Genomic DNA, 16,954 nt, shown 5'->3' on the forward strand with positions numbered 1-16,954 from the left:
GTGAGATCAAAGACATGTTACTTTTGGAGACAATGGCAAAGGAAAAATCATTGGGGAAGGCACTATTAAATTTAAAGATCTTAGTATAAAAAATGTTTTTTTTGTTGAAGGCCTATATCCAAACTTGCTAAGTATTAGCCAACTATGCGATGTTGATTGTGAAGTTTTATTTAAAAACAACAAATGCATAGTTAAGAAAGAAAATGAAAGTAAAATCAAATTTGTAGCAGCTAGAGACGGAAGTCTATATTCTTTGGTCCTAGAAGAGCTAGATGACCAAGACGTGAAATATCTTTCCTCTGTAGAAGACAATTCATGGATTTGGCACAAAAGACTAGGCCATGCGAATATGGATTTAATGTAGAGGCTTACTTCAAAGGAGATTATGAAAGGTTTACCCAAGTTAAAATTTGAAAATGATCTTGTATGTAGAGGTTGTCAACTTGGTAAACAACATAAATATTCTTTTAAACCCAAGCATGTCATATCTACTGCTAGACCATTACAATTATTGCATATGGATTTGTTTGGTCCCATGAAATCATGTAGTCTTAATGGTAGAAGATATTCGTTTGTAATTGTTGATGATTTTTCTCGATTTACTTGGGTTTGTTTTCTTGCATCCAAAGACGAAACCTTTGAAACATTTTGTACTTTATGCAATAGATTACAAGTTGAAAAAGGTTGCAAGATTTCAAAAATTAGGAGTGATCATGGAACTGAATTTGAAAACATCTACTTTAGTTCATACTGCAAAGAGCATGGAATTGATCACAACTTTCCAACACTTAGAACCCCACAACAAAATAGTGTAGTGGAGAGGAAAAATAGGGTTCTTCAAGAAATGGCTAGGTCTATGCTTCATGACAAAAATATGCCTAGAATCTTTTGGGCGGAAGCCGTTAACACGGCTTGCTATATCATTAATAGAGTCATGATTAGGCCTCACACTTATAAAATACCTTATGAGCTTTGGAATGATAGAAAGCCCAATATTAAATATTTTAAGGTGTTTGGATGTAAGTGTTATATCTTGAATATAAAATATAACCTTCACAAATTTAATGCCAAATCTGATGAAGGTATTTTCCTTAGATACTCTACTAGAAGTAAATTATATAGAGTATTCAATAGAAAAACACTATGTATTAAAGAAGTCATTTATGTGAAATTTGATGAACTTAGTGAAGAAATGAAAAGATCATATGATGATGAAGATTATGAAGTTATCCCCCGAATCACAAACCAAAATGAAATTGTAAATGAAGTGCCTATTGATAACATTAGTGAAACCTTAGAGACACTAGAGCTAGATAGTGCCCCTAAAGAGGTTGATGATCAAGGAAAAGAGAAATATATTCTATCCGATCACCCAAGTACCCAAATCATTGGTGATACCTCTCAAGAAGTCAAAACTAGGTCTCACTATAGAAATGTGTGTGAATTTGCTGCATTCTTGTCACATATAGAGCCTAAAAGTATAGATGAGGCGGAGAAAGATGATTTTTGGATTATTGCAATGCAAGAGGAACTAAATCAATTCGAAAGAAACAAAGTGTGAAAATTAGTTCCTAGACCTAGAGACCATCCCGTGATTGGCACTAGATGGGTCTATAGAAATAAGTTGGATGAACAAGGGGAGATTCAAAGGAACAAAGCTCAATTGGTAGCCAAGGTTTCAATCAAGAAGAAGGAATCGACTATGATGAAACCTTTGCACCTGTAGCCCGGTTAGAGGCCATTAGGATGCTTCTTACATTTGCTTGTCATAGAGGATTCAAGCTATATCAAATGAAAGTCAAGAGTGCATTCCTAAATGGATACATAATGGAGGACGTTTATGTTGAACAACCTCCGGGATTTGAAGATTTCAAATTTCATAACCATGTCTATATATTGGACAAAGCCTTGTATGGATTAAAGCAAGCTCCTAGAGCTTGGTATGATAGGCTAATTAATTCTTATTAGACAAGGGCTTTGATATGGGTAAGGTTGATAAAACCATTTTCATCAAACGTCAAGGAAATGACATACTCATTGTACAAGTATATGTTGATGATACCATCTTTGGATCTCAATGCATGCAAGATGAATTTGAAATGAGCATGATGGGAGAACTCAAATATTTTCTAGCTCTACAAATTCATCAATTGAAAAATGACATATTCATTAATCAAGAAAAATATACAAGAGAATTGCTTAAAAAGTTTGGGATGGATAGCTCTCCAACGAAGCCTACTCCTATGAGTACATCCACTAAACTAAGCAAAGATGATCTTGGCCCATCTATTGATCAAAAGAAGTATAGGGGTATGATAGGAAGTCTACTATATTTGACTGCTAGCCGACCGGACATTATGTTTAGTGTTTGTTTATGTGCTAGATTTCAGTCAGACCCTAAGGAATCACATTTGCGAGGTGTCAAGAGAATATACAAATATCTCAAGGGACTCCTAGTCTAGGTTTATGGTATGAAAATTCCAATGACTTTAACCTAGTAGAGTATTCGGATGCTGACTTTGCCGGATGTAGAGTGTATCAAAAAAGTACAAGCGGCACTTGTCAGTTCCTAGGTAGATCCCTTGTTTCTTGGTTTAGTAAGAAGTATAATTCGGTCGCCTTATCCACTACAGAGGCCGAATATATTACTGCAGGAGCCTGTTGTGCATAAGTCCTTTGGATGAAGAACACCTTGGAAGACTATAGTCTAAATTTTGATTGTGTTCCAATTCATTGTGATAACACTAGTGCGATCAATCTAACCAAGAACTTTATTCAACACTCTACGACAAAGCATATAGAGATAAGACATCATTTTCTTAGAGATCATTCACAGAAAGGTGACATATCAATTAAGTACATTCACACTGATGCTCAACTTGCAGACATATTCACCAAACCTCTAAGTGAAGAAAGATTTTGTGATCTTAGGAGTGGTTTGAATATGTAGTCACTTCAACAGGTAAAAGAATTTTGAACTAGCATGCATATACATATATTCTATGTACTTAAATGGTTACGTGTTATTGAATGCATGGTCATGATGTCAATTTAACTTTAAAAGCTACTCAATTGGTACTCTTAGTCCTCTTACATAGTAGGATGGAGAGTGTACACTCACCTTCTAATTAAGACATCTAATCATTTGGCTTCATGCGTCATCAAGGCCATGAACATGTCTATTTGCTTGATTAATACTATATTTACTTAGGCTTGTATTCTATAAAACAGGGGGGAAAAGGTTTTCTTTTTACAAAATAAATAAATAAAATATTTGGGGATTTTCAATTGTTTTATCTTTCCCCATTCTTTTTTATGTGACGAAAGGGGGAGAAGAATGGTAAATTGATTATGTATGCATGTATGCTCTCACTTGTTTCACTTTTGTATTCCATGCATATGATTTCCCTAGTCACCATATTGACTCTACTTATGCTTATCTTGTGCTCATTGCCATTTGTTCTAAATTATGTCATAAATCTTTTAATCTTCATATTTATGATAAGCATATATTGAGGGGGAGGCAAAATTTGCATAAAAAAGGGGGAGAATGTAAGCCCAAGGGTACATCCCTCTCTTGTTTTGATGATCAACAAACCCAAATTGATGGTAGTTTGCTAATGGCTTCTTTAGTGTTGTGATTTAGACAAGTTACATTCATGTCAACACTTGAGGCTAGAAGAACAAGGGCTAGTCTTGGAGAAAGTCAAGTCTTGATGGTCATCCTTCAAGCCGTATGGTGTATCGAAGAATCAAGGAAGCCACAAGTACAAGAATGTATTTGAAGACTATCTCAAGACAAGGAAAAGCTCATGCAAGCACCCAACAAGATTGAAGATCAAGAAGACTCAAGGTTGTAGTTTTAGAATGCATGGGAGTCCTCTTGGCTTTTAATGTTGGCATGTTTTAATATTTTCAAATCACCCTTAAAGCTATTTTTCTAAGTGCATTAATGTATTTGAAAACACATGTTTAAAACCCAAAGACATGGCCCAAAGTCCCTTGCACAAAATATTTAAAATCAAGTTTTTAACACAGGGCCGGTCGACCGGTCTAGGCCGGGCGACCGCGGGATGCTACCTGGAATTCCAGGGCATCTCGAATTTTATTGGGCTGGTCGACCGTGACAATACCGGTCGACCGGAGAATGATTTCTCAATTTTGAGAAATCATCCAGGTTGGTCTCGGAGGTCGACCGCTACCCCCTCAGTTGACCGCTTAATGTTTTTGAACTTAAAACTTTCAAATCTTAAATTAGTCCAGGGCGGACGACCGTGAGGGTCCGGTCGACCGCGGCGGTTTAGAATCTGAAAATAAAAAAGAGGCACCCGATAAGGGCGAGCAACCGCGCAGGTATCGCGAAAGAGCCGTTGGGGTCTGCAGAGGATAGGTGCAAGCACCCAGTTTTATTACAGTTTTGCCCTTGATTCTTCTCAAATGAACTAAGGTTATTTAAACCCCATCAAAGACCCTCATTTTACACCTTTGGAATCATTATCAAACCCTAGAGCTTTTCTCTTTCAAAATCAAAAGGATTTTTCATCAAATCTCTTGAGCCTTCAAACTTGCATTCATTTCTTGCCAAGAGGTACTCCCCTAAGCATTTAGTTTCAATCATTGGGAGTCTTGTGAGCTTTGAGAGTTGTATTCGCCTTAAAGAGGCTAGAGAACTTTTTATTTTCTTTCTTCCTTCTTCTATTTGTATTTGGAATCACAAAAATGAGTTTCTTGCTTCAAGGCCGCGGTGCAACGAAGAAGAACGTCCTTGGAGGCGGAGTTGTAATACAAGGGTGTGTCCCCTTATGGAGGCGGTGATCGATTGTATACGCTTTGTGAGGCGGCGTTGAGGAGCCTTGCCATAGTAGAGAAAATCCCAAGGAAAGACCAGTGGAGTAGGTCAAGTTGTGACCGAACCACTATAAAATCATTGTGTGGTCTCCTTGCTTCCTCTCCTTTCTCTTGTGGTGTGATTGGTAATCTCTCTTCATTTTCTATTTGAATATAATTTTGAACAAGGGTTAGAACTAACTAGGTTAATTTCATAAGCCCTAACTTTTGGATTATAAAAATTTTAAAACACCCAATTCACCCCCTCTTGTGTGTTGTCCATTGGGATTTCAAACATCAACAAACAGGATGCTCGGACCTCAAATGCTGTGGTGACAGGTACCTTATTGATTTCTTATGCATATGCACATGTTCTGTTTGATTTGAGCACGTCCCATTCATTTGTATCTGCTAGTTTCGTTAGAAAGAACAAGTTAAAAGTTGAGCCTATAGAAGTGGAACTAGTGGTAGACAGCCCTATGGGAGACTTTATAGTGGCAGACAAGATCTACAGATCTTACACAGTTGGAATAGAAGGTAGAAAAATACCCGTAAAGTTAGTGATCCTAGAGATGGACTTTGACGTCATCTTAGGAATGGATTGGTTAGCAGCAAATCACGCTAATCTTGACTGTCACAAGATGATAGTAAAGTTTTGCATTCCAAACCAACCAGAGTTTATTTTTAGAGGAAGTATGAGAGTAGTACCTCCTAGAGTTATTTCTTCCCTAAAGGCTAGAAGGTTGTTGAGGAATCGATGTGAAGGGTTCTTAGCTTCAGTGAAAGATGTCAGTCAAGGAGATCCTAAGTTACAGGACATTCCAACTGTGAGGAAGCATCCAGATATTTTTCCGGAGGACTTGCCTGGATTGCCACCATATAGGGAGATAGAGTTCACCATCGACCTAGTGCTTGGAACGAGACCTATTTCGAAGGCTCCCTATTGATGGGTATTAAATACGGTGAGGTCGTAGGATCTCGCCACGTGTCACTTCGAGTCGCATCCTACCATCAAAAGGTTGCTCGGTACTACAACTACAGGATAAAGAAGTGCTCGATACAACCAGGGGACCTTGTGTTACGACAAGCGGAGGTCTCGGACCCCCGAAACTCCGAAAAACTTACCCCAAAGTGGGAAGGTCCCTATTGAGTCACCTGTACGCTCCGACCCGGAGCCTACCAATTGGAACACCTTGACGGTACTCCGGTCCCCTGAAGTTGGAGTATGGATAACTTCCGAAGGTTTTATCAGTATAATGAAAGGTTAGGTTTTACTTTTGAAAAAATTATCATATGTATATTTTTTGTTTTTTCAGAGCGGAGTCAATGTTTCCATGTAACCTCCTTTAGGATTAATGAAATGATGTTTTCTCCATACTATACTGTGGACCCCGATACGAGAGAGCCAGCGGGACGGAGCCCCACATGCGCTAGTCTCAGGATCATCCACGTGAATGGAGAGCTCTACCACGGAACTCTCGAAAGAATGTGCCTCTCACAGCATGAGCGGCGATAAAAGGTGAGATACCTCTCAATTCGGGGACTAGCCCAGATTCGACGTGTACCTTAAACAAAGAAAAGTCGTCATCCAAGGAAGTGGGCCAAGGATCCCATACTATGCTCTGTTGCAACGGATAACCAGTGATATAAAATAAGGTTCGTGCCTGGTTACGAATTTGGAAGGTCTAAAGAGCACCTCGTCCGCCCAAGTGCAAGCACCTAGTCTCTTATGCCATTTATTATTAATTTTGAAGAGTTTTGGGCAAAAGTCATATGAAATGGAAACCAATATCTCCGAGAAGACGTCTATCTAATCATGCATGTCTCGGAGATGAAAAATAACCACGCATAAAAGAAATAAAATAAGTGTCACCTAGGAGTAGCTAGATTCTGAGTGACAAGCCTAAAGAGCTAAGTTATGAGTGTCATACCTAATTGGTGTCATTCTGGTGTGCAAACACATGCATGCTACAGCTAAAGGTATAGGATCTGTACATGAAAATAAGAAAACACAGCAAAACACACAACACAATTCAATTCTAAACATAACTGGATAATATGAATCTTAAAACTCTAATGCATTGACTCATACCAAGATGGCCGTCCATCCCAGCTGCTCTACGTATCCCGGCCTCGGGAAGAATCGGAGTCAACGTAGATCGATGACCTATTCTAACTATGATGCCTAACCATCTAGAACCGCTATCCTAGACTCGATCCGCTAGACTCGACTGATTTTTAAAGCTTTTTTGCACGATTGCTTAAGTTCAGGTGAATTGTAATTTTAGGACTCTCTATATGCCTTAACTAATGCAAGTTAGTTAGCCTTGAGCTAATGCAGGTGGGCCCTACATCTTATGTGTAACTAAGCTGTGCATCCTAAAGAAAACCATGGGCTGACTATATGCTTCCTAGTCTAGCCATCAGTTCGACTAAATGTCTAACCGATCAACTCGAGGCCTCCTAACTCTAGGGACACTCACACGACAGGACACACCATATCAATACAAATAAGGACAGACTCCTAACTCTAAAATACCCCAAACAGCTAAGACAGACTCCTAACTCTAGGGGAAGATCTTTTTGAAAATGTTTTGAAATATTTTTATAATTTTTGAAAGGTTTGAAATGTTTATTTTGAAATGTTTGGCTGGACTTGGGATGTGAATCCCAAGCTGCACTACGTACCCTGCTGAAAGGGATCAAGCCAACGTAGTTCGGAACAGATTTCCTAATACGCTCCTAATGACTCAAGATTTTTGAGATTTTTGGTTTTTAGATGTTTTTAACATTTTTGATTTTTTTGACATAAGAGGACAGAATCCTATCATCATAAGAGCAGGACAGACTCCTGATATCCCGCAAAGGTTGGACAGCATCCTATGCTTTGCGGGGGAAAAGAACAGAATTACAACTCTGCATGGGTTGGACAGCATCCTATACCTTGCAGGAGCGGATAGAAAAACACATGATTTGATGAGAGGTTGGAAAGAATCCTAACCCGTATGATGATAGGACTGACTCTTGAAACTGAAAGAATGACCCCTAACACTAAAGGACAGACTCCTATGCTAATGACTCTAAGAAGGGCTCTAATGAGACATGACTTGTCTCCTAAAACAGAAAAATAACTAGGGCCAATGAGACAAAGCCTGTCTCCAAAGGGTATGAGTTGCGAGACTTGTTAATTGGGACAAAGCCTGTCTCCGAAAAGGTATAACTCTTTTCTATACGAGAAATAGCTTTTCTCTTACAAGGGTGGGTTCTCTAATGAGACACAGCCTGTCTCTAAAGGATTTGAATTTCATGCTGAGACATAGCATGTCTCCCAAAAAGGGTAATCACTCAAATAAATGAGACACAGCCTGTCTCCTAAGAGGGCTCTAGATAACCCTTTCATCACCCGCGCAATGAATGGGTTTCTAATGTACAAAGGATACATACTTAAAAGACCGGACAAATCTTTTAAGTAAAGAGGGGAGTGCTTCTTGGACTAAGCAAGTCCCCTAATGAATAAACATTATGTACTCGAGACAAATAATAACCAACTTTTCCCATGACCTTTTTAACATAATAGCATCAACATCCAAGCATTAATAAAAAGAGTTAGCATAAGCACCATCAGGCATTCAACAAGAGCCCAATAACTCATTCTATTTTGTAGTCTTACCAAAACGATAGCCCAAAACATAGCTAGACCAGTACATCTTCCAAATGATTAAACAAGAGTAACCATGATACATAATCGTAATTAAAGACACCAACCCCTATAAGGTAAGATTGTGACTTAAACAAAGAGAAAGAGGGACAAAAAATGGAAACCAAAATCCATCTATCCTTCAAACAACTATCAAACCAGTGCCTAGTTCGTAAGTAAGAAGCATGCTTGTTTCAATAACCATAAAAATGGTTAGCCTTTTAATTTCTAAAAGTCCAAAAATCTGCACAAGATCTTATAAAATACTACAAGTGTAAACTAATTATACTAATTGCCCAGAGCACAACCTGAAATAAACACCAAGCTAAAACAAAAATCTCAAATGATCACTCGATTTACAGATACAGATATGATACCATTCAATTCAATCCCTTTTAAATATACAATTTATCAGTATGAATAATTATATAATGAAATGACAATTCTCAAACAATCACAGCATATTGATAGAAACACAACACCTCATTTTAGTATCCCTATTAAAGAGAAACATAATAGTTCAAAATATCTCAGTTAAAACTCAACTGTATCAGCTGAAGCTGTCAGGAAAATAAAATGGACTTACATAGTTCAAAATATCCCAGTTTTCCTCTACGATTATCATGTATCCTAGCAGATTATCATTAATACTTCCGTGAGATAGATAAAATCCGATCATGCACTTGTTAAACATGATTTCAATATTCTCCCAATCTTTATGCAAGCTAAAAGAAAGCATGCATCAATCACATCATTTAATGGTTACTCCATGGGCTTATATCAATTAGCAATTTAGGTAATATGAGTAATATGGATTTTCATTAAATTATAACCGCACCAGAACATGTTCAAATCTCTTTGATGAATACATAGACACTTTTCGATTTCTTCATGATTAAAGAATAACTGGTTTATCTTATTCAATGATATAGCCAAATGGATCTGGTTATATTAGAAGGGATCCCAACTGCTAATACTGTGTATGAGCTACTATGGACATTATCATGTTCAACAATAAAAGAAAAGAGCTGCTAGTATCAAGGGTACGAAGGCTGCCAAATTATGAGTGGGAAAGTTGCTATCATAGCAATAAAATATATTGGCATTTTAAAGAATCAACATCATCTTTCTGTTCAGTTTCTATCTTGCATGTTAGACTAAAATCCTTACAAGAAACAATGTATCTCACTAAAAGATTTTTACAAAAAATAAATGACTAATCCCTCTGAATAATCTTTGAAATGAAAATTAACTGATAAATGCCATTAACAGAGCATGATAACATCAATGCCTCAACAATTCAATCACTTTTTTCCTATAAGCATCTCGATTAAAACCCTCTACCAAGCAAAATTACATAAAGTTATAATCTACACTCAAAAATCCAGGACAAATTGATCATGTTATTCTACAAGGGGAGTTCTTTAAATAGGCATAAACATTTAAAAATTTATGACATAACATAATTTTTACAAACAGCAAGGTGCGAGGCCTAAACAGTTATGATACTCCTGAGTTTGTAAAAAAAAAATACTTATTGCCTTTGACACATAAGACTGATTTCTTACTGAAAGAAAATTATTTGATACACAAATCCATTATAAACATGATGTACATGCGCAGACGATTCTGATAAAAAATATATATATAGATATATATATATATATATATATATATATAGATATATATATAAACTGTTTTTTTTTTAATGATGATGTAAGATTCAACAGTCTATAATCCTTATGTTCACAGAGGCATGATCAAAACTAAGAATGAATAAATCAATTCAAGCATTCGACATAACATGATGAAGAAACTTATGCTACTAGATAACTCAGTCTTAGACTGACTATTTTTAAAAATGACATTCATAGCAGTTTTGGAATCTTTGTCTGAATATAAACTTCTTTTTTTTTTACAAAAAAAAAAAATTTTATGAAAAAGGGACCTCTATTCAACCATGGTTTTAGGAATATATGGGATGGATAATTTTTTAAGCATAAAATTGAACACTTATTATCTAAAAAAAAATCAGAATCTATGTACAATCACCACTACTTGAAATTACTAAACTCTAATCAAAATAATCAAAATCTATGCCTTGTTTTAAAGATTCAATGAAGTCAAATGTTGAGAGCCCAAAATAAAATAAAACAACAACCAGAAATCATGTAAAAGTAAACTTAGGCCAGCATTTTAAAAGCATAAATACATCTGAAACCACAAATACCGATTCCATGACTTCTTTTCTTAAGATAGAAACAAGTTTAACCACAAAATTGCAGGCAACAAATGGATGAACATAAAATAAGAACTCACAGGCATTTAATTAATAAAAATCAGAAACAGAGCTTGTAAAATATAAAAGAAAACCTGATGAAGATGAGATCTGTTGATGACGATTTCAACCAAATGGAATATGACTAGAGCTTGAAAATTCTGAATTCTCAAACGCAGAAATAAAGACTTCTCTGAAAAGATGATCTGATCTTGACCGACCGAATCTTCTTTTTTTTGAAGAAGAAGAAGGACAAAGCCACTGGAAGAGCTAGCCGGAGAAGTGAAGTGATGGATTAGGATTTTGAACTCAAGATCTAAGATCTTAAGGCTTATACGAACAGATCTAAGATTTAAGGTTAAGGAAATGACCTAAATCTAAAGCTCTTAGGATTCATAGCTTTAAGATCTCAGAATATGGAACTCAAATCAGAAACTAGGGCTTGCAAAGAGGATGAACAGAAGATGAAACCTAGCTAGATCTTGAGCTCACCGGTTATGAAGAAATGACCGGAACTCTAAGAACCTCGCCGGAGAAGAAAAAGATGATCGGAACTAAGGTTTGTATGCTCGAGATCCACTTTCTCTCTCTACTTCTCTCAGATTTTCTCTCTCCAAAATTAACAGAAAAGATTAGATCTGCAACAAAAGGATCGGATCTAATCAGATCTAAGGCATGAGATGAGGAGATGAGGGTTTCCAGAAAAGATCAAAGATTCTGTTGAATAGAAGATAAAAAAAACAAGATTAATACAAGGAAAGCGTGATCGGAGGTTAGCCGGAGTTCAAGCTTGCCGGAGAAAGCGAATTAACCGGAGAAGAAGACCGGTAGGTTAGGGTTTCAACAGAAGGGATTTTCTTCTCTCTCTCTCTCTCTCTCTCTCTCTCTCTCTCTCTCTCTCTCTCTTTTGAAAATGGATTTTTTTCTCTTTTTTTTCAGAAATGAGCTGAAATCGGTATTTATACGCATTTTTTTGAAATTGATATCTGCACTCCAGATGGATGAGGTGCGCGGAAGAATGGATAAAGAGCACCCGCCATCTCTGTCTTATTAGTCTTGGGCACGACCTACACAGGATAAGTTCGCCCCCTCTCAGGATACATTCACCCCCCTTCTGAATTTATACTACAACACTTCTTGAGCTTGTTCGCTAGGCAAACGTGCTTGGAATTCGACGAAATTTTACAGGGATCTATCCGGGACCCTAACTTACCTTGGGGTGAAATTTGGGGTTTTAAAACAATAGTTTGATTAGGCTTTGCTCAAACATGGGAGGTTTAGGGTACTGTCAAAATGGGGTGTCTACAGATTCCCCTCTTTGGCAGAGCGTGTTTGTCACGCGAATGTCAAAGCTGAACAGGCAGCACATTTTGACTGGCCCAAGATTAGAGAGTTTTAAAATTTTGGATTTTTTATTTTTGAAAATGATACTCACAAAGTAAATGAGTGAAATAGCTTTTCACCGGACTCGGACTCTGCAAACGCTGGTGAGATAGCCTCTCTCCAAATTTTAACTCAGTACATATTGACGAGATAGCCTCTCTTGCAATACATTAAAGGATAGATTTGATTATGAATGATCTTGAAATTTGAGGAGAAAATGAATCTGATGCAGTGTGAAAACGGTCTTGAATGCCGTGTGAAAACAGGTTTTGAATGAATTGAATGCCTTGTGAAAATGGACTTCAATGACTTGAATGCCGTGTGAAAACGGTCTTGGAATGCCATGTGAAAATGGACTTTGAATGACTTTGAATGTCGTGTGAAAACGGACTTGGAATGCCATGTGAAAATGGACTTAAATGACTTTGAATGCCGTGTGAAAACGGACTTGGAATGCCATGCGAAAATGGACTTAAATGACCTGAATGCCGTGTGAAAACGGACTTGGAATGCCATGTGAAAATGGACTTAAATGACCTGAATGCCGTGTGAAAACGGACTTGGAATGCCATGTGAAAATGGACTTTGAATGACTTTGAATGCCGTGTGAAAACGGACTTGAATGACTTGAATGCCGTGTGAAACTGGCGAAATGAGGACGGATGCTGTAGAAAGCAAAAGCTGAATGATTAAAGAAACCGAATTGGATTCAAAATCAGAAAATGATTTTGACTGACTTTATTGGGGGATTGATTGATCATCTCTTGCCGAGAGAAATAAAGAGTTCACATTCTCTGTTGAGAACAGAACTTCAAAGACCTGAAAGGATTTTGGGTAAGCCTTCTTCAATTTTCAAAAATAGAACTGCAGATTATAGATTATTTTGAAAATTGTTTTGAAGAAAACTAAATTTCACAAATATTGATTTTACTGAAAAGCATTTGACTGAGAAGCCGGATTCAAAGAATGCTCAAGCTCCTCCTGTCTTCATTTGTTTGAGAATAGCTATCTCAATTGCCATTACTTGCTTGATATCTTTTATGACCTGAATGTTCGGGTCATAAAAGATGCCCCCAGTGTGATTTTACTTCCATGACAGATTCATAAGAGAGCAAATCATAGGGAAATGGTCAAAAAATTTCATTTCATTGAATACTTGAGGTTACAAATCTTTCAGGTTTACAACAGGTTGTGTCTGCCTGACAACCGCCTTTCAATTCCTGATGATCTCTGCTATTTCATATGAGCTTGAAAGCCTGCCATATGGACTTGAGAATCTACCATCTTTTGAACTTCACTCTGCTGTGTAGCACCCTTGAGGGGACACAAATTCATCATTTTTTCTCATCACCCCAGCCTTGGGAAGAATACTAACCACACAGGACTCTGGAGTTTGACCTTGACTCGACATAGAAAAGACTTGGACAACCGGCAAATGAGGACTTCGACGGGCACAATGACTTAAACTCTAAGAGAGACTAAATCTGCTTCTTAATCTGATAAGTATTTTTAAAATGGTATAGTTTACCACTCTTAGAATCTTTTGAAAACCGTATTTAAAGGCGTTTCATTCATCTTTCCGGTATTTTCATCATGGTTACTATCCTTTTGGATTGCTTAGTCTTAATCTCCTAGCTTAGAGAGCGTCAGAAGAATCTCTGCCGGCGCTTACTCAGACTTTGGAGTAATGCCTCAGAAGAAACGAAAGTCCTGTGGGCTTTCAAAGGGTTTGTCCTTTATGAAGTCATTGCCATGACCAAATCGCCTTTTCAGGTTTTCGATTTGGCGGACCGCATGCCTTAATTTTTGCCTGGACTGTCTGCCCTTGCAGATTTTCCGCCCAGCAGGCTCAGCACCCTAATTTTTGCCTAAGCCGCCCTTTCGGGTTTTCAGCTTAGCAGGCGAATGACCCTAACTTTTGCCTAGACCGCCCTTACGGGTTTTCAGTCTATCTTTTTTTCTTTTTCTTTCTGTTTTTCTACAAACCTGGGCCTAAGTACACCAGAAGGACTTTTAGGTAGGCTTGGGTTCAAACAGGTTACACATTGGTAAGTTTTCATGTATTTGACCGAATCTGGCCCTCCAGACTGCCTACGTATCCCCAAAGAAATGGAAATCAGGTCTGCGTAGTTCGCCCATTTGGGTTTCAAGGATTGTTTGTTTTGTTTCTTCTTTTTTGAAGATTTGAAGGATTTGACCGAACCTGAATGGATCAGGCTACCTATGTACCCTGTAGAGAGGGATCAGGTCATGACGTAGTTCAGGCTAAATATCTTTTATGACGCAAGTCATAAAAGATGCCCCTGGTTTAAGTTTATCAAAGAAAGAATATATTTTTTTAGGCTCAAAGGGTTTGCAAATGGTTTTTGACTTTGAGGTTGTTGGCTTTGAAGCTCTGACCGATCAAGGACGGCCTCCTGGTGTATTTAAGCATAGTACTTCTTTAGTTGGTCCAGGTTTGTAGGTTCTGTTAATTTTTCTCCATTTTCATTGAGGAGTCTTACGGCTTTTCCATGCAGGACTTCATCGACGATGTAAGGACCAGACCAGTTTGGTCTGAATTTCCCTCTGGGATCAAACACCGGTGCCCGGTAGGATTTTAGAACAAGATCTCCTGGTTTTAGGTCTCGAATCTTGACTTTCTTGTTGAATGCCCTTTCGATTCTTCTCTGATACCCTTGGATGTGATACAAGGCTCTCAGCCTCTTTTCATCTATCATCTGTAATTCCTGATGTCTGGCTCTGGCCCACTCAGACTCTGGCAGATTCGCTTCCATCATTACCCTTAAGGACGGAATTCTCAGCTCAATAGGGAAGACTGCTTCCATTCCATATACTAAAGAGTACGGAGTTACACCTGTAGAGGATCTGATCGATGTCCTGTAAGCCCACAAAGCAAAAGGAAGCTTGTTCGACCAGTCTTTATAAGTCTCTGTCATCTTGCTGATTATGACATTGATGTTCTTATTCGCTGCCTCTACAGCTCCGTTGGTCTACGGTCTGTAAGGAGATGACTTTTGATGCTTGATTTTAAATTCTTCGCACAGGTGTACTACCTCTTTCTTGAAATGAGATCCATTGTCAGAAATCAGCTCATGAGGTACTCCATATCTACAAATGATATTCGCACGGATGAACTTCGCAACTGTATTGGAAGTTATGGAAGCATATGAAGCAGCTTCTATCCACTTCGTGAAATAGTCAATGGCCACCAAGATGTACTCGTGTCCACTTGACGATTTGGGATGGACTTTGCCAATGATATCGATCCCCCATACTGAGAATGGCCATGGCGAGGTCATAGAGTGTAGCTCTGATGGAGGCACATGAATAAGGTTCGCATAGACTTGGCATTTATGACATTTCTTCACAAATGCGAAGCAGTCTGCTTCCATTGTGGGCCAATAGAAACCAAGTCTAAGGATTTTCCTTGACAACATTTTACCGTTCATGTGAGGGCCACAAACACCTTCATGTGTTTGCTCTATGAGCTCTGCAGCCTGATCTTCATCAACACATAGAAGCTGTATCCCATCAAACGACCTTCTGTACAACTCTTCACCACAGATGATGAAGTTGGCAGCGAATCTCTGAAGAGTTTTCCTCTCTTTGCTAGAAGCTTCAGGTGGATGCCCCTTGCCTGAAATGAAATTTCTAATGTCTATGTACCACGGCTTTCCATCTGGACACCTGGCTGATATTTCTATCGCATTCACATGTGCTGGAGCCCATTGCAACCTTACAGCTAAAGGTTGAACCTCCATTGTCGCAGAAATATCCAACATTGAAGCCAGAGTGGCTAGAGCGTCAGCAAAATGATTCCTTGTTCTCGACAGATGAGTAAAGGTGACATTCCTGAACTTCTCGACCAGAGATGCAAGATAAGTGTGATAGGAGATCAACCTTGCCTCTTTCGTTTTCCAATCCCCATTTATTTGACAAATAATCAGGATTGAATCTCCGAACACATCGATGTCTTGAATTTGCAAAGCCAAAGCTGCCTCAAGTCCTGCAATGCATGCTTCATATTCTGCCATATTGTTGGTGCATTCGAATTGTAACTTGATAGATATCGGGATGTACTCCTTTTTTGGAGATACCAAAACTGCCCATATTCCTTGACCATGATTATTGACAGCTCCGTCAAAGTACATAAGCCACTTGGAACTCGGAATCTCTTTTTCAATGTCCATGATCTCTTCATCAGGAAAATCAGCCTTCAGAAAAGCATTCTCCTCAACAGGAGCATCAGCCAGCTGTTCAGCGATAACCCGTCCTTTAATTGATTTCTGAGTGACATAAGTGATGTCAAACTCAGACAACAATAGCAACCATCTAGCTGTTCTTCCAGTAAGAGCGAGTTTTTCGAACAAATACTTCAATGGATCCATCCGTGAGAGCAAAAAATATCTTGTTCGACAGAAGATAATGTCTAAGCCTTTGAGTCACCTAAACCAATGCTAAACATGTCTTTTCCAAAACAGTATATTTGATTTCATACTCTAGTATTTTCTTACTGATATAGTAGATGGGCTTTTCTTTCTTAGACCCTGCCTCCTACTGAGCAAGCATACAACCCATTGCTGTATCTGTGATGGACAAATACATCAACAATGGTTGACCAGGAATGACTGAGGATAGAACAGGAGGCAAGGACAAGCACTGCTTGACTTGTTCAAATACTTCTTGACATTCTTCATTCCATTTCTTGGAGGAATTCTTTTTTAATAACTTGAAGATGGGTTCACACGTCATAGTTAAATGAGATA

This window comes from Tasmannia lanceolata, unplaced genomic scaffold (genome assembly GCF_043159265.1).
Source record: "Tasmannia lanceolata isolate RefF3 unplaced genomic scaffold, GAP_Taslan_0.1 ptg000015l, whole genome shotgun sequence".
Classification (NCBI taxonomy): Eukaryota; Viridiplantae; Streptophyta; class Magnoliopsida; order Canellales; family Winteraceae; genus Tasmannia; species Tasmannia lanceolata.